The following is a 25,481-nucleotide window of genomic DNA, read 5'->3' as shown; positions in this document are numbered from 1 at the left end:
TGGCTGTTGTCCACAAGTAGATCTCTTGCCTCTCCAGTCCTCTCTGAGAGAAGGTGGGAAGCCATCTTCATCATTCCTTGGTGGGCTGTTGTCCACAAGTAGATCTCTTGTCTCTCCAGTCCTCTCTGACAGAAGGTGGGAAGCCATCTTCATCATTCCTTGGTTGGCTGTTGTCCACAAGTAGATCTCTTGCCTATCCAGTCCTCTCTGACAGAAGGTGGGAAGCCTTCTTCATCATTCTTTGGTTGGCTGTTGTCCACAAGTAGATTTTGAGCACCAGGAATTACTCTATAGTGTTGGAGACACAAAGGAAGACCTGAGCAGTGCTCCAGTTCTCCAGGAGTTAACAGTATAATAGGAGAGAACAAGTAAACAATTGTGTGTAGAAAGGATGGAAGGTAATCTCAGAGGGGGAAACAGAGGGTGGGTACTTCTGCAGACAGTGGGATTGGAAGCTGGAGAGTCTAAAGGATCTGGGGTAGGCAGGAGGGTTTCTGAGCATAGGGGAACAGCTAGTACAAAGGCCTAGTCAAGAGAGAAGGGTTGTGTTCCAGGACTGGCAAGTACATCATTGTAAGTGGAATGGAGTCATTACATAAAGGAGAATCATGGATAGGAAAAGGTGGGAAGTGGTCAGAGTGTAAAGAACTTTAAAGACCCAACAGAAGATTATATCTGGTTGGGAACCTGAATTTATTGCCTAGGGAGGTGACATGGTCTGTGATTGAATGATCATTTTTCCATCTCAGGATTCCCCTGGAAAGAAGGATCCAGGATAAAAGGGCAGAGGAAACTGAGACCTGAGATCGGGGCTGAAAGGTCTGAGGCTGGGGCAGGTGTATGCATGCATGTATAATCCCCTCCATGGAATCCTCAGCTCCTTTTCTCTGTGTGTGTCTGCCTTCCCATCTCTCCCTTTAAACCTTAATCCAGACATGGAGATCCTGGGTGCTGGTCCCTCGTCTTCCACAAAAAGCCAGGGACTCGACAAGTCTTTGAGGAAAAGGTGTGTGTGCCCAGGGTGCCCCTGCGGGCACAGTGGGCCCTTGGCATCTTGACTCGGTGCTCCCTCTGTCTCCCCCCCCCAGTGGAAGAGAGGGATTCAGAGCCATAGACGGGGGAGAGGTGAGAGATTCTGAGGAGGCGCCTCCAGAGGGGCCGAAGCAATGATGAGCTGCTGGAGGCGGAAGGATGGAAGTTAGACGTCCGGAAGGACTTTTTCTTTATCGTGGGGGGCTCAGATATCAGGCAGTGACATCTTGCCTTCTGGCGAGGTCTAAAATGGGACTTTGGGAGATGGTGATGGTGGGCGGGGCTTGGCTTTTGATCACTTAGGGGAGTCTGGGGTTCTCGTGGGGAGCGGGGGGGGGGGGGGGGGGTCAGGGAAGGCCCACGTGTCTGGGCTCCAGCCGCTGAAGTCAGAGGCATAAATCACACCTCCCCACTGCCCATTTCCGTTCTGAGCTCAGCTCCCGGCCAAAAGCCCAGTCCTTGTGTCAGCTAAGTTTGGGCAGATACTGGGGGGCCGGAGTGGACCGGGGATGACAGAGGGGAGGGGCCAACGTCCAGCTTCCACTGCCTCTTGGAATGTAGTAGGGCGCCCGAGAGGGCTCTTTCTGCTTCATGGGGAGATTGGGGACCAGAAACAGGGACTGGGAAGCTGCTGGAGACCCACACTCAGTCGAGTTGAATTTCTCGGTGTCTCTCCTGCACATAAAATCTCTGGGAGGGATCCAGAGGCGCAGACGCCCCCCGCCTCCCATTCCGCGCGCGCGCAGCCAAGCGCGCGCGCACACACTCCTCGCTGTTCTCAATTTCCAGCTGCTGTTCTCTTCTGCCAGAAAAGCCTCGCTTTTCCGGTGATTGGGACTGGGAGAATGGGGGGTAGGTGGGAGGAGAAACCAGGATCCTCCCCGCCAGCCCGGAAACACTGTCCCCCAGTGATCTCCAAATTCAAGACTGGATTTGATCCCCCTGATCTCCTGGGAGAGGCTGTGGGGGAAGTTCGGAGTTCTCTAACAAGGCGAGGAGGAAGCCTGGGGGTCCCGTTTCTCTCTGAGGGAGGCAGAGCGAGGCAGGAGAGAGCAAGCTGGGAGGGAGGGGGGCAGGGGTTCAGACGGAGCGGCAGGAGCTGGGGCTGGGGGAAGGAGTGCAGGAAACAGAGAAAGCAGCAAAGACAATGGCCTTTTCCTTTGGCTTCGAGCCCAGACTGCTGGTTCCCTTCTGACCCCACACCCCACCCCTAATCACCTTCCTCTTCTTGGCTTAGTTTGAGGGGAAGGGGGATTTACAGCCGGGGAGGAGAAGGCACAGCCTCCTTGCAAGCCGAGGATGTCTTCTTGTACTGATCACCCTCCCCCCCAGCCTCAAACCACCCTTGGCTCCCATCTTTCCTCACCAGCCTTGCCATTGCCCTCACCCCTTGCCTTTGCTGGGCATTCAACATTGTGCCTTTGACATTTGGGTGTGTCGAGTTCCAGTGACGCCCTCACCCCTTGCCTTTGCTGGGCATTCAACATTGTGCCTTTGACATTTGGCTGTGTCGAGTTCCAATGACGCTCCCATTTTGACCTGTAAAACTGGCCCTCATTTGTATATCATTGAAAGGTCTTTTTAAAAAACCAACCAACCAACCAACCAACCATTGGGCTGCACAAGAATTATTACCCCATTTTACAGAAACCCAGAGTTTCAGGTGACTTGCCTAAGGTTTCATGGACATTAAAGGGCATGAGCAGCACTTCAACTCAGATCTTTAGATTGTCCTTTAGAGGGTCAATCTAGTGCAGGAAATTGATAAAGACCTCTAAAGCAGTAGTTGCCACATTATTTAGATAAAGCCCCACCCCATATATAGGTATTTTCTTATTTAGAAATTAAATATGTACAAGAGAGGCAACTAGGTAGTGTGGTACATCAAGTCCTGGACCTGTAGTTGGGAAGACTTGTGTTCAGATCCTGCCTCAGATACTTAGTGACCCTGGATGAGTCACTTAACCCTGTTTGCCTCAGTTTTCTCATCTATACAATGAGCTGGAGAAGGAAATGGTCAGCAACCCTAGGATCTTTGCCAAAAAAACCCAAAACGGTCTTGCAGTTAAAAAGACTGAACAACAACAGCAACTGAGCATTGCTAATTTTACCTTTATCATTAAAATATTACTACTAATTACTAATCTTCCTAACCTCTTTTTGCTCTAAAACATTACTAATCACCAACAACAATTAGCAAGAGTAACACAATTGAGTTTTGAACATTTGGGTTTAACCCTTTGTGGTACAGCCATTCAAAGGTCTGGTTTAAGGTCAGATTGCAATTTTTTTTATTGTGTATTGGTAGAATACCAAGGTAGAAGAGCAGTAAGGAATATGAAATGGGGGATAAGTGACTTGCCCAGGGTCAGGTAGCCAGGAAGTGTCTGGGTCCACATTTGAACCCAGCTTTCAATTCAGTGAGCCACCTAGCTGTCTCCCTTCTTTTTTTATTTGAGATAATTTCTGCATGGGTTGATGTTTATATACTGATATCTGAGTATGAAAACTAATATGCCCATTGGGGACATCACACTCTTAGAATAATCCCAATGCCTGGTCTTTGTTTGACTAAAGAGAACTAAAATGGCTGATCCATGTTTTTGGTTTGGTTGGTTGTTTTTTAAACTCTTACTTTCTGTCTTAGAATTGACATTAAGTATTGGTTATAAGGCAGAAGAGTGATAAGGGCTAGGTGATGGAGGTTAAGTAACTTGTTAGGATCACTTAGCTAGGAAGTATCTGAGGCCAGATTTGAACCCAGGACCTCTAGGCCTGGCTCTCAGTCCACTTTGATCTTTTTTTTTCTTTAATTGAAAAAAATTTAATTAATTAATTAATTAATTAAGAATATTTGCCATAGTTACATGATTCATGTTCTTTCCTTCCCATCCTCCCACCCCCCTCCAGCAGAATGGGAGTGGGTTATCGTTGGTGGAGTGATTTGTCCAAATCATCTGCATAGTTGCTGCAGAAACTCAGGTAGAGATCGACTCTGATGGTTTGATGTGATTGTTCATTTGTGTTCAATCTTTGTGACTCCATGGGCTTTTTATCCTCCACTATCTCTTAAAGACTGTCCAAGTTCACATTCGTTGTTTCCATGACATGATACCTCATGGCAATGAGAAGAGCCCTGGGATAATGGGTAAAAGGGGGTAATTGTGTAATTGTGGTGGAGACATACCCATCCATGTTTGCTCCTTATTAGTTATCTCTTCAGTCATACCACTGTCCATGCCTCTCTCCTGGAGACAGCTGCTCTCCACGATGATGATGAAGACATCACTAAAGGTGATGGTGGAGAAAAGAGGGAAGGAGCACTAGCTCAGGATCTTTCTCTAAGACTAGACAGAAGGCAAGACAGAGAGAGAGAGAGCCAGAAACAGAGAGATTAGGAGAGAGACAGGGACAGAGACAATCTAGTACTTGGATGAGGAAAGGATGGGCTTAGGTAGATGCTGCTCCAGTAAAGACTCCTTCTTTATTCCCAATCTTCATTAAAGGGTTAATACTGATTGAATGCTTAGCCCTTACAACAAGGTAGATAGTGAAAATGCTATCTCTCCATTTTCTAGATGAGGAAAGGAGACCAAGAAAAAAACAGAGACAGGGAAGGCTCAGAGAATTGAGACTTGCATTTTCTACCTTCTTTCCCTTCTATTCTTGTCAGGGATAATTTCATGGAGTTGGAGATTTGGGATGTTGGCAGTCTTGGGGAAAGGGACCAAAACGAGCACAATCTACTCAAAGGTTGCTCAGCATCTAGCAATCCCCTCTACCCCTTCCTGGTCCCTATAGCTAAAATAACTAGATAGGCAGTTCCTGCCTTCAGTCCCCTCCTTTTTTTTTTTTTATCAGGCTCTTCTCCCCCTGCCATGTAGTTCCAGTGGCCCACCATGCTTCCTTGTCCCCAATGCCCCATTTGTTTGGCCTTTGCTCCTTGTTTTCTCTGGCCCTCCCTTTTCCTATCCAAATCTAACTGGCACTATACTTCCTTTAAGGCTGTACATTCTATGATTCATATGGTAAACAGAATAGTGAAAACAGCTACCTCATGCCAAATTCTCCATGAAGTCTCTCCCCATTTTTCCTGGTGGGACAAACTCCTCAATTGCTCTCATAGCATTATTTTTCCCCCAATTCTCTATTTGTACATAGTAAGTTTTTTTTTAAACAAATATGTTCTGTTTTAGAATCGATACTAAGTATCTTGCCTTCTGCCTTAGAATCAAAACTAAATATCAATTCCAAGACAGAAGAGCAGAAAAGACTAGGTAACTGGGGTAAGTGACTTGTCCAGGGTCACATAGTTGGGAAACATCTGAGACCAAATTTGAATCCAAGCCGTCCTAACTCTAGGTATGGTGCTCTCTCCACTGAGCCACCTATCTGCCCCTGCCTTAGCATCCATTCTAAGACAGAAGGGCAAGGTCTAGGCAATGGGGGTAAGTGACTTGCCCAGGGTCACACAGCTAGGAAGTGTCTGAGGCCAGATTTGAACCAGCTGGCCTAGAAATCTTAGAACATAAGGAAGAGCTGGATAGAGAGTCAGACCTGAAGTCAGGAGGACCTGAGCTTAAATCTGGCCTCAGATGCTTCCTAGTTGTGTGACCCTGGGCAAGTCACTTTATCCCCAGTGCCTAGCCCTTACCTTTACCACTGTTTGGCCGTGGAACCTGTACTTAGTATTGATACTAAGACAGAAGAAAAACTAAACAAAACTTGTGCCACTTTACAATTTAAAGTACTTTCTTTTTTTTTTAAAACATTTATTTTATTTGGTCATTTTCACACATTGGAAACAAAGATAATTTTCTTTTCCTCCCCCCCCCCTCCCACCACCCCTCCCATAGCTGACACAGGATTCCACTGTGTTTTCCTGGTTCTGCTCCTCTCACTCTGCATCAATTCCTGGAGGTCTTTCCAGTTCCCATGGAATTCCTCCACTTTATTATTCCTTTGAGCATAAGAGTTTTCCATCACCAACATACACCACAGTTTGTTCAGCCATTCCCCAATTGAAGGGCATCCCCTCATTTTCCAATTTTTGGCCACCACAAAGAGTGCAGCTATGAATATTCTTATACAAGTCTTTTTCCTTATTATCTCTTTGGGGTACAAGCCCAGCAGTGCTATGGCTGGATCAAAGGGCAGACATTCTTTTATTGCCCTTTGGGCATAATTCCAAATTGCCCTCCAGAATGGTTGGATCAATTCACAATTCCACCAGCAGTGCATTAATGTCCCCACTTTGCCACATCCCCTCCAGCATTCATTACTTTCCATAGCTGTCATGTTAGCCAATCTGCTAGGTGTGAGGTGATACCTCAGGGTTGTTTTGATTTGCATCTCTCTGATTATAAGGGATGTAGAGCACTTTTTCATGTGCTTATTAATAGTTTTGATTTCTTTGGCTGAGAACTGCCTGTTCATGTCCCTTGCCCATTTATCAATTGGAGAATGGCTTGATTTTTTGTACAATTGATTTAGCTCTTTGTAAATTTGAGTAATTAAACCTTTGTCAGAGGTTTTTATGAAGATTGTTTCCCAATTTGTTGCTTCCCTTCTGATTTTAGTTACATTGGTTTTGTTTGTACAAAAGCTTTTTAATTTGATGTAGTCAAAATTATTGATTTTACACTTTGTGACTCTTTCTAAATCTTGCTTGGTTTTAAAGTCTTTCCCTTCCCAAAGGTCTGACATTTATACCATTCTGTGTTTACCCAATTTACTTATGGTTTCCTTCTTTATGTTTAAGTCATTCACCCATTTTGAATTTATCTTGGTGTAGGGTGTGAGGTGTTGATCCAAACCTAATCTCTCCCATACTGTCTTCCAGTTTTTGTCAAATAGTGGTTTTTTGTCCCAGAAGCTGGGATCTTTGGGTTTATTGTATACTGTCTTGCTGAGGTCACTTAACCCAAGTCTATTCCACTGATCCTCCTTTCTGTCTTTTAGCCAGTACCAAATTGTTTTGATGGCCGCTGCTTTATAATAATATAATATTATAATATAATATAATATAATATAATATAATATAATATAATATAATATAATATAATATAATATAATATAATATAATATAATATAATGAGATCTGGGACTGCAAGGCCACCTTCCTTTGTATTTTTTTTTCATTATTTCCCTGGATATCCTTGATCCTCTGTTCTTCCAAATGAACTTTGTTATGGTTTTTCTAAATCAGTAAAAAAAATTTTTGGAAGTTCAATGGGTATGGCACTAAATAGATAAATAAGTTTGGGTAGGATGGTCATTTTTATTATATTGGCTCATCCTATCCATGAGCAGTTAATGTTTTTCCAATTGCTCAAGTCTAGTTTTAGTTGTGTGGAGAGTGTTTTGTAGTTGTATTCATATAGTTCCTGTGTTTGTCTCGGGAGATAGATTCCTTATTTTGCCTAAGGTGATTTTGAATGGGATTTCTCTTTCTAATTCTTGCTGCTTGGAGATATATAGAAATGCTGATGAGTTATGTGGGTTTATTTTGTATCCTGCAACTTTGCTAAAGTTGTTGATTATTTCGACTAGCTTTTTGGTTGAGTCTCTAGGATTCTCTAAGTAGACCATCATGTCATCCGCAAAGAGCAATAACTTGGTCTCATCCTTGCCTATTTTAATTCCTTCAATTTCTTTTTCTTCTCTAATTGCTACTGCTAGTGTTTTTAGTACAGTGTCAAATAATAGAGGTGATAATGGGCATCCTTGTTTCACTCCTGATCTTATTGGGAATGCATCTAGTTTATCCCTATTGCAGATGATATTAGTTGATGGTTTTAGATATATATTGTTTATTATTTTTAGGAAGGATATTTCTAGTGTTTTCAATAGGAATGGGTGTTGTATTTTATCAAAGGCTTTTTCTGCATCTATTGAGATAATAATGTGATTTTTGCCTGTTTGTTGATATGGTCAATTATGTGGATGGTTTTCCTAATATTGAACCAGCCCTGCATTCCTGGTATAAATCCTACTTGATTATGGTGAATGACTCTTCTGATCACTTGCTGGAGTCTTTTTGCTAGTATCCTATTTAAGATTTTTGCATCTCTATTCATTAGGGAGATTGGTCTATAGTTTTCTTTCTCTGTTTTTGACCTGCCTGGCTTTGGAATCAATACCATGTTTGTGTCATAAAAGGAATTTGGTAGAACTCCCTCTTTGCTTATTCTGTCAAATAGTTTGTATAGTATTGGGATTAGCTGTTCTTTGAATGTTTGATAGAATTCACTGGTGAATCCATCAGGCCCTGGGGATTTGTTCTTAGGGAGTTCTTTGATGGCCTGTTGGATTTCTTTTTCTGATATGGGATTATTTAAGAGTTCTATTTTTTCTTCTGTTAGTCTAGGCAATTTATATTTTTGTAAATATTCATCCATATCACCTAGGTTGGTATATTTATTGCCATATAGTTGGGCAAAGTGGTTTTTAATGATTGCCTTACTTTCCTCTTCTTTGGAGGTGAGGTCCCCCTTTTCATCTTTGATGTTGTTAATTTGCTTTTCTTCTTTCCTTTTTTAATTAGATTGACCAGTACTTTGTCTATTTTGTTTGTTTTTTCAAAGTACCAGTTTCCTGTCTTATTTATTAGTTCAATAGTTCTATCACTTTTGATTTTATTAATTTCTCCCTTAGTTTTTAGGATCTCTAGTTTGGTTTTCTTCTGGGGCTTTTTAATTTGTTCACTTTCAAGTTTTATTTGCATTTCCAATTCATTGACCTCTTCCCTCTCTAATTTGCTGATATATGCACTCAGGGATATGAATTTTCCTCTGAGTACTGCTTTGGCTGCATCCCAAAAGATTTGAAAGGATGTCTCACCATTGTCATTTTCCTCAATGAAAGTATTAATTGTTTCCATGACTTCTCTAACTAACTGATTTTGGAATATCATATTATTTAATTTCCAATTAATTTTTGGTTTGGCTCTCCATGTACCCTTACTGATCATTATTTTTATTGCCTTATTATCTGAAAAAGTTGCATTTATTACTTCTGCTTTTCTGAATTTGTATGCCATGTTTCTGTGACCTAGAGAATGGTCAATCTTCATGAATGTGCCATGTGGTGCTGAGAAGAAGGTATATTCCTTTTTGTTCCTATTTATTTTTCTCCATATGTCTATTAACTCTAATTTTTCCAAGATTTCATTCACTTCTTTTACCTTTCTTATTTATTTTTTATTTGATTTATCTAAATTTGATAGTGGTTGGTTCAGATCCCCCACTAATATGGTTGTACTGTCTATTTTCTCCTTCAATTCTCCTAGTTTCTCCATTAGAAATTTGGGTGTTATACCATTTGGTGCATACATGTTGATTAGTGATATTTCCTCATTGTCTATACTCCCTTTTAACAAAATATATTTACCTGCCCTATCCCTTTTAATCAGGTCTATTTTTGCTTTGGCTTTGTCAGATATCATGATTGCAACTCCTGCCTTTTTTCTATCAGTTGAGACCCAAAAGGTCTTACTCCATCCTTTAATTCTGACATTGTGAGTATCTACCCACCTCATGTGTGTTTCTTGAAGACAACATATGGTAGGGTTTTGGATTCTAATTCATTCTGCTATTCATCTATGTTTTATGGGTGAGTTCATTCTATTCACGTTCAAAGTTATGATTGTCACTTGTGGATTCCCTGGCATTTTGATATCCTCCCCTAATTCTGACCTTTCTTCTTTAGCTATAACCTTTTAAACCAGTGATTTACTTTAAATCAGTCCCCCTAGTCCCCTCCCTTGATATGCTTCCCTCTCTAACCCCTCCCTTTTTGTTCCCTTCCCTCCCCCCTCTCCTTCCCTACCTTTTTGTGTTCCCTCCCTCCCTACCCCCCTTGGTTTTCCCTTATCCCTTACCCTGTTGGATAAGATAGAATTCAAGATCCCAATGGATTTAGATGCTCTTCCCTCTCAGAGTTGATTTCACTGAGAGTAAGGTTTAAGTAAAAACTCTCTTCCTCTCCTTCTTATAAGAGAATCCTTCCCCTCCCCTTCCCATGTGTATCTTTGTGTGAGAAAGATTATTCTATTTAGTATTTTTTTCTATTTCTTGGAGTATATGTTAGTACCATCAATGATTCCCCCCTCCCTTTTTCTTTCTTCCCCCCCTTTCTCCATATTTTCTTGATGCCCCAAACTTTCCTTATGCGTGATTCTTACTACTCTAATGATGCATACAATTTTTGAGAGTTACACATTATATTTCCCCCACATGTTAATATATATAATTTGATATAAATGTAGTCCTTATAGACGAGAGTTTGAATAAAAGAAAAAAGATAACATTTTTCTCCTTTTCCGTTTCCTTCATATTTACCTTTTCATGTTTCTCTTGCCCTTTCTGTTTGGATGTCAGTCTTTCCACAGAGCTCTGGTCATTTCTTTACAAATACTTGGAAATCTTGTATTTTTTTGAATGCCCATACTTTCCCCTGGAAGTATATAGTCAGTTTTCATGGATAGCTGATTCTTGGTTGAAGACCCAACTCTCTTGCCTTTCTGAATATCATGTTCCATGCCTTATGGTCATTCAGAGTGGAAATTGCTAGGTCCTGTGTGACCCTGATTGGTATTCCTTTATAACGAAATTGTCTTTTTCTGGCTTCTTGCAAGATTTTTTCTTTTGCTTGGAAGCTTCGGAATTTGGCAATTATATTCCTGTGAGTTGTCTTTTGGGGATTTAGTGTAGAGGGTGTTCTGTGAACTCTTTCAATGCCTATTTTGTCCCCTTGTTCTAGAATCTCTGGGCAGTTTTCTTGGATGATATCTTGTATTATGATGTCAAGATTACTGTTTATTTCTGGCTTTTCTGGTAGATCAGATTGTCTCTCCTTCCTCTTTTTTCCAGGTCAGTTACCTTGCCAGTGAGATATTTTATGTTATCTTCTAATTCCTTAGTCTTTTGACTTTGCTTTATTAATTCTTGCTCTTTTGCAAGATCATTGTCTTCCAGTTGCTTAATTCTGACCTTTAAAGACTGGTTTTCCTTTTCAGTTTGGTCTGACCTGCTTTTTGAGACTACAAGCTGTTTCTGCATTTGCGTATTTTGGTCCCTCAGATTGCTGAGTTCCTTTTGCATTATTTCCCATTTTTCCTGCCAGAAGGCTTCCTTTTTTTTTTTTTTATAACTTCCAACTTAAATTCTTCAAGAGCTTGTGGATAATTTCCATTTCTTTTGGAAGGTTTTGGAGCATTTGTTTGTGTTTCCTCTTCTATTTCCTCTGTATTCTGTATTTTCGCTCCATAAAATGTGTCCAAAGTCACCCCCTTCTTCTTGCTTTTTTTTGGTGTTGGGAGGCTGACTCTGAGCATTGTTTGCCATCTCTATGTTTTTTTCCTCCCTTTTCCAGTCAGAAATCTGAGTGAGGAGGGCTTGCTCTCAGTTTAAGGGTTTAATGGTCAAGGTGTTAGCCTCAGGCAAATTGTTGGTTCTCCGAAGCTGCGCTGTCTTCCTGGGGCAGCCCAGGGTCTGCCCTCCACTGCCTGCCAGTGTTTTGGGTGTTACTGCTCTCAGGTATGGGTCTTTGGTGGTTTTAGTTAACTCTCAAGACCTGTGGGTGCCCCTTGCTCACTTCAGGGGATCCCTTCGCGCACTTGTTGATTATAGTGCACTAGTTCTGGGCACCCGTGATCTGTGTTCCCCTTGCCCGCCTGCCAGGGTTTGGGGTTTTACTACTCACAGGAGTGGGTCCTTGGTGGTCTTACTCAGGTCCCCAGACCTGGGGCTGCCCTTTGTTCAGTCCTGGGGTGTCCCTCCCTCACTTGTTGATTCTGGCCAGTGCTGACTTAAACTCTGGCTCTGTAGGCATGGAGGGTGGGTCAGCTTTTCGTTCCCTTACATTGTGGAAATGCCGGAGTCCCACCTACCTTCTGCTGCACCTGAGTGTGGGGTCTCTCCATTCTTATGAGGATGGTTGTTTTTGTTTTTGGGGGGGGTCGTTTGAGGTCATCTGTGTCGTTGGGTCTGAGGAGAGGAAGCCAGCCACGTCTACCTGGAAGTCAGTACTTTCTTTTTTTAAAAAACCCATACCTTCTGTCTTAGAATCAGTATAAAATATTGTAGTAAGTACTGGTTTCAGTGTAAAAGTGGAGTACAGTCTAGGCAATTTGGGTTAAGTGACTTGCCCAGGGTCACATAGCTATAAACTGTCTGAGGCCATATTTGAACCCAGGACCTCCAGGCCTGGTGCTCTATCCACTGAGCCACCCCCGATGCCCCAAATAAAAATACTTTTGTTGAGAGCCTACTATATGCAAGGCACCATCCTAGGCTCCAAGAATATGAAGGTCTCATCTTGAGGAGCTTATAATATAATGGGACGTGTACACAAATGACTGAACCTCAAAGTGGGATAATAGGGGAAGAAGGGGGCTCGACAAAGTTTCATAAGAAATTTTCATGCTAATAAGAAATCTGGGAAGATCTCAGAGAAGTAAGTGGCACCTGTGTAGCATCGTAGAAAAGGGAAAGATTTGAACAGAGGGCGGGTTGTGAGAAGAAACATAGATGATATCCAGGGCCCAGGGGCAGCCAGTGGGTGTCTGGAAAGTGAAGTTGGAAGCAGACTGCAGAAAGCCTTAAATGCCAGGGTCAGGAGTTTGTACTGTTTAGATTCTAAGTAGTGGGGAGTATTTGAAAGTTTTAAAGCTGGAGAGTGGTAATAAGACACATATGTAGCTCTCTTCGTATTATTAAAAAAAACTATTTTGGCTACTGGGAAGAAAGGGGAGTATGTAGAAGAGGGGATGATTGATTAAGTCTAATGGAGAGAGAATGAAAACCTGGACCAGGAAGGAGGTGCCCGAGCCTCAGTTTCCTCTCTAAAATGGGGAGAAGAATGTCTGTATAACCTACCTCAGAGGGTGACTGTGAGCAAAGGGTTTTGTGTGCTAGGAATCTATTGATGAATATATGCTATTGTTTCTATCCCCGAACTTGGGGTCCCCTTCTCATATTGGGGTTTCCTTACTAGTTCCACCGAACTTGCCCAGGGAGAGGCTGTGAAACAAATCTACAGAGGGGAAGTACCAGGGACCTGTAGGGAAGGACTAAGAGAGGAGAAAGTGAGGATCAATCAGTGGACCTACTATGTGCCAGGCATGGGGCTAAGCCTTGGGGCTACAAAAGAGGCAAGACAGTTCCTGCTCTCGAGGAGGCAGATAAAATATCACATGAGTGAATGCCAGGCTTTTAGGCATGGCTTTGCTGGCCTCCTTGGCACACCGGGACTGATGGAGTAGGATCCCTTGGCCAGGTCTCGGATCTTTGGCTCTGGCTATTCCATTGAATATGCAGGAAGTGGCGGGTCCAGCTGTAGAGACTAAGGAAATGAAGGTGGTGCCTGGGAATTCAGGATTTTCCCTTCTTCCACAGTCCCTGACTCCATCTGTGGTCTGTGGCTTTTCTTGACCCATGGGAGGGCAGGGGGGGAGAGACAAGGACCCCCCACCCCAAATTATGACACCTAAAGGACTGAGTGATATGGAGGGTGGCAAGAGCAGCTCTTCTGGTGATTCTGATGGAGGCTTCCAAGCCTCCCCAGTCTCCTCCTGCCACACTGCTTCCAGGAATCATAGTACAAAGCTCCTTCCCTTCATTCAAGACTTTGGGTATCTCAGGAAAGGTCTGGAGGGAGGCTGCCACAATTCTTCTCTTGCAAGGGAAATGAGTTCCCTTTTGTTCCAGCTGAACCATGACCTTACTTTAAAGGAACCAATCTGGAAGGCATCTTGGAGGGCATCTGGTCCAATCTGCCCTTTTACAGGGGAAACAAATAGTTCAATTTGTGAAAGATCACTCAGGTGTCTGAGCAGCACAGACAATACTGAAGCCAAGCCCTGCTCACTTATTTTGTACTGCCTTTGTCCCTCCGAGCCTCAGCTGCTTCTGCCCTTGCTTCCATTTCCCCTCCTGTTTCTAGGAAAGAATGAACTCCATTTCCCCAAAGATTCAGGAGGGCTGTCAGAGGTTTTGGGCTTCATCCAGCCCAGAGTGGGAAAAGCTGATGGGCATGGTGCCAAAGGATGCCCTGTGGCTTGGCAGGCTGGCTGCACCTAAGGCTGGTGGTCTTGGCACGTTGCCCACTGCCAGGCAGGGTGCCTGCCTGTGCACTGGGAAGCTTGATGCCGAAAGATGCCAGACAGCTGACTGTGGAATATGGTTCTGCCAGTCTTGGAGGGCTCAGCACCTGCTGCTCCTGCTTTGGGTTACATTCAGGGTTGGAAAAGAGTTAGGAATACTTTGGGGGATGCGTGTGACCCGGTTTGGAGCCTTCTGTGGAGCCGAGATGCTGGTCTTTCCACGGTGGGAGTGGGCTTCATGCCAGCTGGCAAACATCCAGATGGCCCAGGGTCCTTGAATTTGGCTTAGGAAGGCACCGCTCTTCTTCCCCGTCTCAAGTGAGCTCCTTTTCTTAAAGCATTCTCTGTGGATAGGAAATGAATGCTGGGTTTGCAGCCAGCGGACCTGGAACGGAATCAGTTTGCTGCTTGTGTGACCACGGGCACTTCCCCTCTTCCACTGCCCAGTGGGGCTGGACTGGATGGTCTCTAGGTCCCTTTTCGGCTCTAATTCCTGGGACTGGCTCACTAACGGCGCCCAGGGGTCTAGATACATCCTGACAACTGGGAGGAGTCCTACCCAGGGGCCACGCTAAGGCTCATGGTAAAGATTTGGGACGCAAAAGAAGAGGCAGATGAGCAGCCGCCTCAGCAGCAGCAGAGACCCACTATTTCCTCTCCAGGAGGTTCTTTGGGTCTCTCAGAGCCCCTTCCCCAGCTCAGAAGTGCCTTAGTTCTCCTGGTGGTGCTGTCTGAGATCTCATCGCCATCTGCTGGACAGCGCCCAGATCTACAACCTTCCCCAGCTTGTCCAGGAGAATTGGCAACACCAAGACACCTCGAGGGTTGTCCACTCTCCCCCTGATTTGTACTGCACTAGAATTTCACCCTTTGGGGAGCTCAGGCTTTGTGCTTAGGGTTCCCCTGGATGCCACAGAGCTAGATTATGCCCCTGTTCTTCTGGTCTCCCCCAAACTTTTGTTTTGCCCTCGTTTGTTTTCATCTAAGTTAATATTTATACAGTATTGACTCTGTCTCACTCTGCATTAAGTGCTTTATAGTGACTATCGAATTTGATCCTCACAACAACCTTGGGAGACAGGGCTATTGTTGTCTCCATTTTACAGATGAGGAAACAAAGCTTAAGTGACTTGTCCAGGGTCACCCAATTAGTAAAGGTCTGAAGCTGGATTTGAACTTGAGTCTTCCTGACTGTACACCCAGTGCTCTCTATCCATTTATGCACTGTACCACCCAGCTTCCTTCCCCCTTTATATCACTTCAGTTTCTCAATATATCCCTTCGTCTTCCCTTCCCAAAGAGTTATCCTTTAGAGCAAAGAAAAAGGAGGAAGAAAATAGTTCAGCCAAACTAATCCATCCCTCACCTGTGTCTGACCACATAGGGGGTCACCCACACCCAGCTGCCCCCTTATTATTTTTACTTTAAGCAAAGCGATTTGCCCAGGGTCACACAGCTATTAAATTCTGGGTCTGTATTTGAACTCATACCTTTCTGACTCTACTATATCCCCTTTTTGCTTCTAATCAGTAATAGAGCTGAATGGATACCTTAGTGATCATCTAATCTGATCCCCAATCACCTTATTTAATTTTTTGTTTTGTTGAGCCAGATATTTTTATTTTTATCATTTCTTTTAATTTGGAAAATTTCATTTATTTAATTAGTTTAGAATATTTTTCCATGGTTACATGATTCATGTTCTTTCCCTCCCCTCCCCCCAAGCCCTCTTCCTGTAGCCAAAGTGCAATTCCTGGATTTTACATGTGTAATTGATCAAGACCTATTTCCATATTATTAATCTATTTGCAATAGAGTGATTGTGTAGAGTTTACATCCCCAATCCTATCCCCATCAACCCTTGCCATTGAGCAGTTGTTTTTCTTCTGTGTTTCCGCTCCCACAGTTCTTTCTCTGGATGTGGATGGCAGTCTTTCTTGTAAATCCCTCAGAATTGTCCTGAATCACTGCATTGCTGCTAGTAGAGGAGTTAATTACATTCGCCAATCACCTCATTTAAAAATGAGACTCGGGCCTAGAAAAGTGAAATAATTTGTCACAACTAAAGTCTGTGTGTTTGTCCTTCAGTTTTCCCAGCAGTAGGAGGGAAGAAGCGAATCCTCCCGGCTTGCCTTTACCACCATGGGAGGTGTAGGTGGGTGGACTCACACAGGGGTTCTGGATTTGCCAGCTGTTGAACAAAGACTGAAGTGGACGATTATCAAACTGTCAACGCTTTACAGCCTCCCTTGTGGTCTAAGAGTAAGACGTAGAGTCAGTCGAAGCATTCTCTAATCTCATGACCACTCAGTGTTTTTTGATAACCAATTTCTCACTCTCTCCCATTAGCACCAAAGACAGCTACAGTAGTTCTTATTCCTTAGTATGGCTAGCTGGAACCTATTTGCTCCTTCCAATGCTTGCCCAACTAATTTCAGACTCTGAAGCCACTTATAACCCTGGGAGTTAACCCAGGAATTCTTTCTTGGAGAAATGGAGATAGAGTATCTTTAGAAATCAAAACTCTGAAACTGGCTTGCTTAGACACTTAAACTTGACCTTACCACTGAGGTATGGGTTGCCAGGAAAACAAATGACCTTGCAAGATCAGAAGACTTTGTCTCTCCACCCTCATAGTAATAAAATATGACTAAGTAAAGAGATATGATCTTTCCTGTTGACCCCTGCCTTTCTCAAGGACCCCCTTAAAAAGAGAGAGCTTTGGAAGAGGATGACATGGGTAAATTCTGTAAGAATCTGAAACTAGTCTTCATGTATATACATATTCAATATTAGAGATCATTTCTCTCATTTTATAAAGGAGGAAACTGAGGGAGCAACAGGTGAAATAACTGGCCAAAGTTGCAGCAATTCTGTGGCAGAGCCAGAGACGAAATTGGGCCATGCTCCTATTATATTGGACTGCCCATGCCGTGCTATTCTATATGACCTCTGTGTTGATGTTCCCATCTTATTTCTTGGCTAGTGTGCAAATGAATTGAGCACCTAGGTCATATATGATAAACTCAATATCTTGTGAACTCCCAAACCTATTTTTTAGTGAAAAAATTTTTTCAGTCAACAAAAATAGACTTTTTTCTCTCATCTCCCATCTGCCAAATAAACAAAAGGAATATAAAAGCTCTGTTCCAAACATGTACAGTCAAGCAAAACAAATGTCCATGTTGGTAATTTCCAATTTATCTATCTTTCTCATTCTGTACTCATGAATATTTCATTTCTTAGGAGCTAAGTAGAATTTCTCATCATTAGTCCTCTGGAATTGTGGTTGGCCATTATGCTGATCAGAGTTCTGAAATCTTTCAAAATTGACTTACAGTATTATTGTCTTTATTAAAATAGTTCTGGTTCTGTTCAGTTCACTCTGCATCAGTTCATAGAAGTCTTCCAAAGTACCCCTGAATCCATCCCTTTCATCATTTCTTAGAACACACTAGTATTCCATCATATTCACATACTATAACTTTTTCAGGTATTCCCCAATTTATGATCCCCCTCCTCAGTTTCCAATTCTTTGCCATTGCAAAAAGACCTCTAGGTATTTTAGTATCCTCAGAGCTTGATTGGCTTTGTAATAATTCCGCCTTTGATCTGTCCTCCCTCTATCCCATCTCATTCTTTTCTTCCTATTTCCCTGTTAAGTAAAATGTAGCACTTCCTGGCTCTTAATAAATGCTTGTTTTTTTCTTCCTTTGGTACCCTAAGCTCTCTGTTCTTTTATGATGGATGCTGCTAAATTACATGTGTTCTTTACCATGGATCCTTGGTACTTGATTTTTTTCTTTCAGGTTGTTTCTAATATTTTTTCTTTGACCCAGAAATTCTGGATTTTGACTATAATGTTCCTGTGGAGTTTTCACTTTGGAGTTTCTTTTAGGAGGTAATCATTGAATTCTTTCTATTCATATTTTGACCTGTGGTTCTAAGAAGTTTAGGCAGTTTTCTTTTATGATTTCTTTTTTTATTTTTATAAAAACCCTTAACTTTCATCTTAGAATCAATACTGTGTATTGGTTCCAAGGCAGAAGAGTGGTAAGGGATAGGCAAAGGGTTAAGTGACTTGCCCAGGGTCACCCAGGTAGGAAGTATCTGAGGCCAGATTGGACCCCAGGACTTCCTGTCTCTAGGCCTGGCTCTCAATCCATTGAACCACCCAGATGCCCCCTTTTATGATTTCTTAAAATGTGATATCTAGATTTTTTTTTTTTGGTTATGGCTTTCCACTAGTTCAGTGATTCTTAAAATTTCTCTCCTTGATCTGTTTTCTGGGCTAGTTGTTCTGCTATGAGATATTTGACACTTTTTTCTATTTTTTTAGTCTTTTTTTCTGTTGTTTATTTTATTTTTTTCTATTTACTTTTTATTTTTTTTTCTCTTTAAATTTTTATTTGGTCATTTCCAAACATTATTCATTGGAAACAAAGATAATTTTCTTTTTTTCCCTCCCCCCCTCCCACCACCTCTCCCATAGCCCACGCGCAATTCCACTGGGTATCACATGTGTTCTTGATTTGATTTTTAGTCTTTTGATTATATATTTTTTCTTACTGTCTCATGAAGTCATTAGGTTATACTTGGTTCATGCTAATTTTGGTCAGGCAAGAAGCTGCTTGGTCTCTTGTTTCAAGCTGTTAATTCTTTTTCCAATTCTCTTTCATAGTTTTCATTTCTTTTTCATTTTTTTCTAGTGCTTTCATTTCACTTATGAATGGATATTCAACTCTTTTCTAAAATTCCTGTTATATCTCTTCTAGGAATTTTTAGTTGAACTTGTACCAAAGCTGCGCTTTCCTTTGATGCTTTGTTCATAAATATTTTGGAATCGTTTTCTTCTTCTAGGTTTATGTCTTGAGCATTCCTGTCACCATATATTCTTCCAACCCATTTTCTGATTTTTGACTTGATGTGAGGTCCAAGCTCTTCAAACTTCTGAAGGGAACGTGTAGGTTGATGCTTTCTTGAGGTACCAAGTATTATTTTTCCAATATCTCAGGGAAAGATCAAGCTGAGGACCAGTGAGCTTTTAGTGCTTCTAAATTGGTCTGATCCAGGGCAAATATGATCTCTGCCTCCTTGTCTAAGGTCTGCAAATTCCTGACATGGGTCTGTGCCTGAGCAATAAGACTATGGAGCTTTTCCCATTTGAAGTTTCAGGCTGCTGGCCTCAGCCACTATTAAGCAGCTGGGAAAGCTCTCCTGGTTCAGTGAGAGAGCTATAGACTTTGGTTTGGGACTCCTACCATAGTGATTTCACAACAGGTTTCAGACTGGACTGGAGGCTAAAACTGAGACTTCACTTTGTTTCTGGGGTCTGAACCATATATTTGCTGCTTGCTTTTCAATATGTTCCTCAATCAATAGAGTCTATAACCTCTCCTTATCCACAGATGCCATCCCTGGGCTCAGGTTCTCTCTTTAGTTTGCCCTGAATTTGTGACTAAGAACTGGGTGCTGAGCAACAAAGCCGTCAGTTGGCACCTGTTTCTGCACAAGATGGCAGTGCCTTATTGTGGGTCTGATATCTCTCCTTGCTCTTGGGCATAGCCTCAGTTCCCCTTTAGCCTTTTTTTTTAACCAACCTCCAACAGCAGCTCCCTTAGTACTTTGCAACACAGGTAGATAAACCAGGACTGAATGACTCATTCCTAGCTAGACCCTTTCCCTGTTGTCCCCATTTTGTCTTTGTTTCCCTATGTTGACCTTGGATAGAAAAATGGGTAACTGGGATTATTTTTTTTTCTTGAATTCCTGCTCAGAATGTTTGGAGGGTTTTGGGGGGAGGTTGGGAAGAGCTTGCTATATTTTTTTACTACTACTTTGCCATCTTGGTCCTTGTTACCTCCTAAATCTACTTGCAATGTGGCTTTTCCCCCACTCCTTGAAATTGCTCCAAGATTCCAACGTTATCCACGATCTCTTTATTGCTCTATTTGCTGGTCTTTCAATACCTGCTTCCTTGGCTTTTATGATGCTTTTCTCTATTGGCTTTGCTCAGATCTGACGTTTTACTCTTAGCCCTCTTTGCTCAGTCAATACATTCCATATTCCCTAACAGGGCTTGTTTCCCAAAAGCTGTCCTAGATCCCTTTCACTTCTCAGCTCCTTTGCAGATGACTCACAAATAAATCTAGCTAGCCCTCTATTAATCAGCTATTTGCTAGACCTTTCCTCCTAGAAATTCTATAGGTATCCCAAAGGGGGCAATGTTAAAAATGGAATTGATTTTCTCTCCTAAAACTCCCCCTCTCTAAAATTCTCTCTGTTGAAAATATCACTATCCTAATCATTCAGATCCACGACTTTGGAATCATTCCCAACCATTCACTCTCCCTCACTCCCCATGTCCAATAAGATGCCAAATCAAGTAATTCTTCTATATTGATTTTTTTTGGGATTTATTAAATTAATTTAGAATATTTTTCCATGGTTACATGATTCATGTTCTTTCCCTCCCTTTTCTCACCCCTACCCCCCATGCTGACATCCAATTCCACTGGGTTTTACATGTGTCATTGATCAAAACCCATTTCCATATTAATATTTGCATTAGGGTGATCACTTAGAATCTATATCCCCAATCATATCCCCATCAACCCATGTGATCAGGCAGTTGTGTTTCTTCTGTTTCTACTCCCAAAATTCTTTCTCTGGATGTAGATAGCATTTTTTCTCATGAGTCCTTCAGAATTGTCCTGGGCCATTGCACTGCTGCTAGTAGAGAAGTCCATTACGTTCCATTGTACCACAGTGTATCAGTCTCTGTGTACAATGTTCTCCTGGTTCTGCTCCTCTCACTCTGCATCACTTCCTGGAGGTTGTTCTAGTCTCCATGGAATTCCTCCACTTTATTATTCCTTTGAGCACAATAGTATTCCATCACCAACACATACCACAATTTGTTCAGCCATTCCCCAATTGGAGGGCATCCTCCTAATTTTCCTTTTTTTTTTCCCACCACAAAGAGTGCAGCGATAAATATTTTTGTACACATTTTCCCTATTATCTCATTGGAGTACAAACCCAGCATCTGGTTGTACATCTGGTTGGCTGTGGAATATCCCAAAGAGAAGGTTGCCTGGCTTTCAAAACTTTTCATAACCTGGTCCCTTCCTAGTCTTCTCAAGTCTTACTCCCCACTCTACCCTGAATTCCTGTTAACACCAGTCTTCTTGCTGTTCCTCACACAAGATAGCCCATCTGCCACACATTTTTACTAGCTGTCCCCGCTGCCTATAACAAATTTTCTCCCTAGTTTCCCTGGCTTCCTTAAAAAAATCAGCTAAAATCTCAACTTTTGCAAGAAGCCCTTCTTGCTCCTCCCTAATCTTAGTGCCTTTTCTCTGAGACTATTCCCAATTTATCTTGTCCATATGTTGTTTGTACATAGTGGTAGGTTGATTCTCTAACTAGATGGTGAACTCATTGGGAATTTCTTTCCTTTGCTTTTTTGTTGACAGCTCAACAGTCCTTTGCGTTTCATTGCTTAGCAGTGCCTGGAATCATAGCAGGTACTTGGCAAATGCCCTCAATGGATGTTTAATCTCATCAACACTTTGAATACATGGGAAAGTAGGCAAATGGATGGGTAGGAGTTGATATTTTCAGTCACCTTTTTTGTTAAAGTCTGAGGATTATTCCCCACCACAGCCCCCCCGCCATGATTTTGGTATTCTCTCTTCTTTTCCATTTCTTAAGGTCCTTTGGATGCTCCTATTTGTGGGAAATATTGGACTAATGAGTGTTTCTAGCCATTATGTTGCTTGCATCAAGCCCTGGAGTTGCAAAGCTACTTAATGATATCCATACTAGCTCAAGAGTTGGTGTAATTATTCATAAAGCCATAGTATCACTATTTTGGACAGTCATGGCAAATAGATAAAATGAATCTAGAATTGAACGGGATGATAAGCAGACCAGGTTACTTCAGGAAGATTTCACAATTATTTCAATGATCAAGTTTCCCTCTAAAACAAAGGTATTAACACCAATATACTATTCTTCCTTTGATGAAATATACAATATACTATTCGTCCAGGGATTTGCATGATCTACAGAATGGAAATGTACAATCTCCAAAGAATTTGGTTACCACCTAGAAAGTAATGAAGTGGTATATGGTGGGCAATGTTATCAGGGACAGGTCAATAAGGTAGGCGAGTTGCATCTCCAGGCAGACAACTTACAAACAAGTATGTCAGGTAAATTGTCTCCAGAAAATTGGGTGGATTCACCGTGGTAAATTTCTGGAAGGCCAAGGAAAGGAATAAAAGAAAATGAGCATGGATGATGGGATTTTATAACCTGCACCTTTGGAATGAGTACCCATTCCGAGGGAGAGCCGAGATCCACTGACAGGGGCTTTGTTACTTCAAAATTGTATATAGCAACTAAACACATGTAGGTATTCACTGAATAAAAAGACGTTGGAGTGGAAAAGATATTCTCCATATCCCAATGTAAGTGTTCACTGTATTTACTGGTGTTTATCTGTAAAGTCCTTGGCTGAGACTCAGCTTCAATCTCATCTCGTTTACCCAACAGCTCAAAAGGCAGTCCCGGAGATGACCTTGCAGTGAGGTGCCTTTTCAAAGAGGCTGTTAAATGGTTTTCTTGCCAACTAGAAACATCTCTGTGTGAAGACTCAGCAAGAGATATACAATTTGACACATGGGCCCTAGTGATTCTGCAGTCTACAATGGGAAGAGGAGATGGAAAGGGATTTTCCTTTGCCTCTTGAAGTTCACAATATTGGCAGTAGGGTGAGAAGAGGGGACAGGGAGGTGTGGAAGGGAGAGAACAAAACATACATTTGCAAACCGGACTTAAAATGGAAAAGAGCATTAGCAGGGAAGAAATGCAGATTCTGCAGCTCCATTAAAATCTTTGAAGGCAATACCAGTGGCTAGATGTCTGTAAGAAGGGAAAATTAAAAACAAAGCAAAACTAAGTCATTACAAAATAAAAACAAAAACCCCAATTGGCAAAGTCTTTGGATAACTGGAAATGGAATACTGAAAGGCAGCTGATGTCTTGATGTCCCAGAAGAGAATGAGCAATTGGAGAAAAAAAAATTAAGCCAAAAATCTAGTGGGTCCTCAAAAGAACCCAAAGGAGACTGTGCAGGAACCTAATATAACGGGCCCACTTAATTCCTGGCTTAGCTTATACAACCAAAAAGCCACTTTAAATATATCTTCTATAAATACCAGGCCTTTGAGTTCCAGATGAACCCTTCCAAGCACTAAGAATTAGTGAAGGGTCTTTGAAGATTTTCTTTCTTCAGGTCTAGTGATAGATTAAGTAGAAACTACATCTCTGAGAAATAAGGGAATTCACAGGGTTTGCTTTAAGTATTTCAAAAACTACATTTGATCCTCCCTAGTTAAAAAACCAAAACAAAACCCCAACTTGCTAGGATATTTTCTCCCACTGTCTGCTCCTCTCACCTCACCTGGAAAGTCAAAGAATATTTTAAAGCCTGGCATAATAATCAAGTACAGCATGATCAGGAGAAAAACAGCAGGCATGAAGCATGGGTTCACAAACTTCATCTTCAAAAGAATAATCACTTCCCATTTTTAAAAAAGGCAATTGACCTCAATTTTCTCATAAAGGCAAGTATTTGAAAGCACTACCATCTACTACAACCAATCCTTAATGCTTTGGTTAAGAATCATTTGATGTTTTAGTTTATCCAGGTTCATATTTTCTCCTTCCTATCATCTACTTTTGCGGCTCTCATTTGCAAGGACTGGTCATCTGAGGAATATCTGTATTGGCTTCCCACTTTCCAAGAGCACACTTAATGTGGAACTCTGTGCCTTGGGATCTTGTGACTGAAGCAGGCATCTTCTCAAATGATCCTGTTTTTCAACGCCTTCTACATTTTCTTAAAATATGGCTGACAAACTAGTCCAAATCATGTTACTTCCCCCCCCTCCCCCCCAATTCTTACCTCTTTCTACCATTCCTCCTCCTGTTGAGGGAACAATCCTTCCAGTCACCAGGTTCACCTCCCACCACCTTCCCTCTTTACTCACAATTGCCAGGTCTATAAACCTCTCACCCATGTCCTCACCATGCCTTGGTGTCTGTTGGAAACTCAGCTTTTGCTACCTCCTACAGGAAGTCTACCTGATTTTGTTTGCTACTTTTCCTTCTGTTACTGTGTATCTACAGTTCCTTGCATAGGTTCTTTCTCCCCATAGGAGAGTAAATACCAGGAAGGAGGAGCTATTTTTTTCCTCTGAAGACAAATTCCTTCAGATGCTTACAAAGCAACAAGATTTCTCCATGGAGCCTTCAACAGGAACTCCAGAATGTGACTTCCTGTAACTTCTAACATGTACCTTTTCTTTTCCCTATCTTCTTTCCTGAGAACATGGCATAGAATCCCTGACAATTCTAGCCCCACTTTCTCCTGACTCCCAAACCCGAGGATGAGCAAAGGGAAACACATTAACTTCACTGAATGGTACTTTATTTCAGTGTAAGCACACAAGCCAAAATAAAGATTCAGGGTTTGAGTTCGAGGAAGTATTCATTTAGACCATGCTTTGTTCTTCCATGTAAAATGTGTGAACTCAATGTGGTCTTTCCTTCTAGGTCTCGAAGCAGTCCTTCCACAAGGGAAGCAAAAATACAGCTCTGCTGACCATATGGCTCCTCTCCTGGGATCCCGCTGCCCAAGGTGCTGTTCTTCCTTGAGGCAAACAAATCTCAGATTTCACTGCAGTCTCACCAGAAGAGTCTGTGACCTGGATGGGGCTAGAGGCCTGGCCCGAGGAGCCAATTCTTCTTTCAGAGGGCTTCGTTTACCAGGTCTACAAGGATGGGCCAGGCTTTGGGGCTGTTAGGATGAAGCTGATGATTAAAGTCCCTGGAAATATCAGTTTGCTTCTAAAGAAGAGTTCAAGATTGACAAAGACTATGGATGTGTTCTGAAACATGGAAGCACCAGGAAGCCCAGGCTCGAAGAATGAAACTAACTTTTCTCACAGTATTTAAAGCCTGGGTTTATCTTCTATTTTCTAAACAATGCAACAGGCACACAATAAATTTTCTTTCCCCAAATTTACCATAGTGAAAACATTTTAAAATGTCATACAAAACATCCTGAGTTCTGCACACTGACTCTTTACAGATAGCCATCATAGGCACAGTTTTATCTACTAATTTTTTTACTCAACTTGGAACTTAAACTGAATTTTGAAAATGTATCAATACACATACATGATGCATACATACACACGTGCTGATGTTGAGACTAACAAACACAAGCAAGCAACTCCTGTATCACAATAAGTCATTTTAAATTAAATCC

General features: G+C 42.0%; 1 long non-coding RNA gene across 2 annotated transcripts; it reads left to right on the top strand.

Moving 5' to 3' along the window:
- Positions 1-1,556: 1,556 nt before the first annotated feature.
- LOC103099878 (uncharacterized) lies at positions 1,557-25,231 on the top strand. Of its 2 annotated transcripts, none has more exons than XR_008912016.1 (2): positions 1,557-1,859; positions 24,764-25,231. It is a non-coding gene; the product is annotated as an uncharacterized LOC103099878 (long non-coding RNA). The 2 variants fall into 2 exon arrangements; XR_474320.3 differs by lacking the exon at positions 1,557-1,859 and adding an exon at positions 22,622-22,917.
- Positions 25,232-25,481: the final 250 nt, after the last annotated feature.

This window comes from Monodelphis domestica, chromosome 5, assembly GCF_027887165.1.
Source record: "Monodelphis domestica isolate mMonDom1 chromosome 5, mMonDom1.pri, whole genome shotgun sequence".
NCBI lineage: Eukaryota > Metazoa > Chordata > Mammalia > Didelphimorphia > Didelphidae > Monodelphis > Monodelphis domestica.
This window is presented reverse-complemented; position numbering and strand designations above follow the sequence as displayed.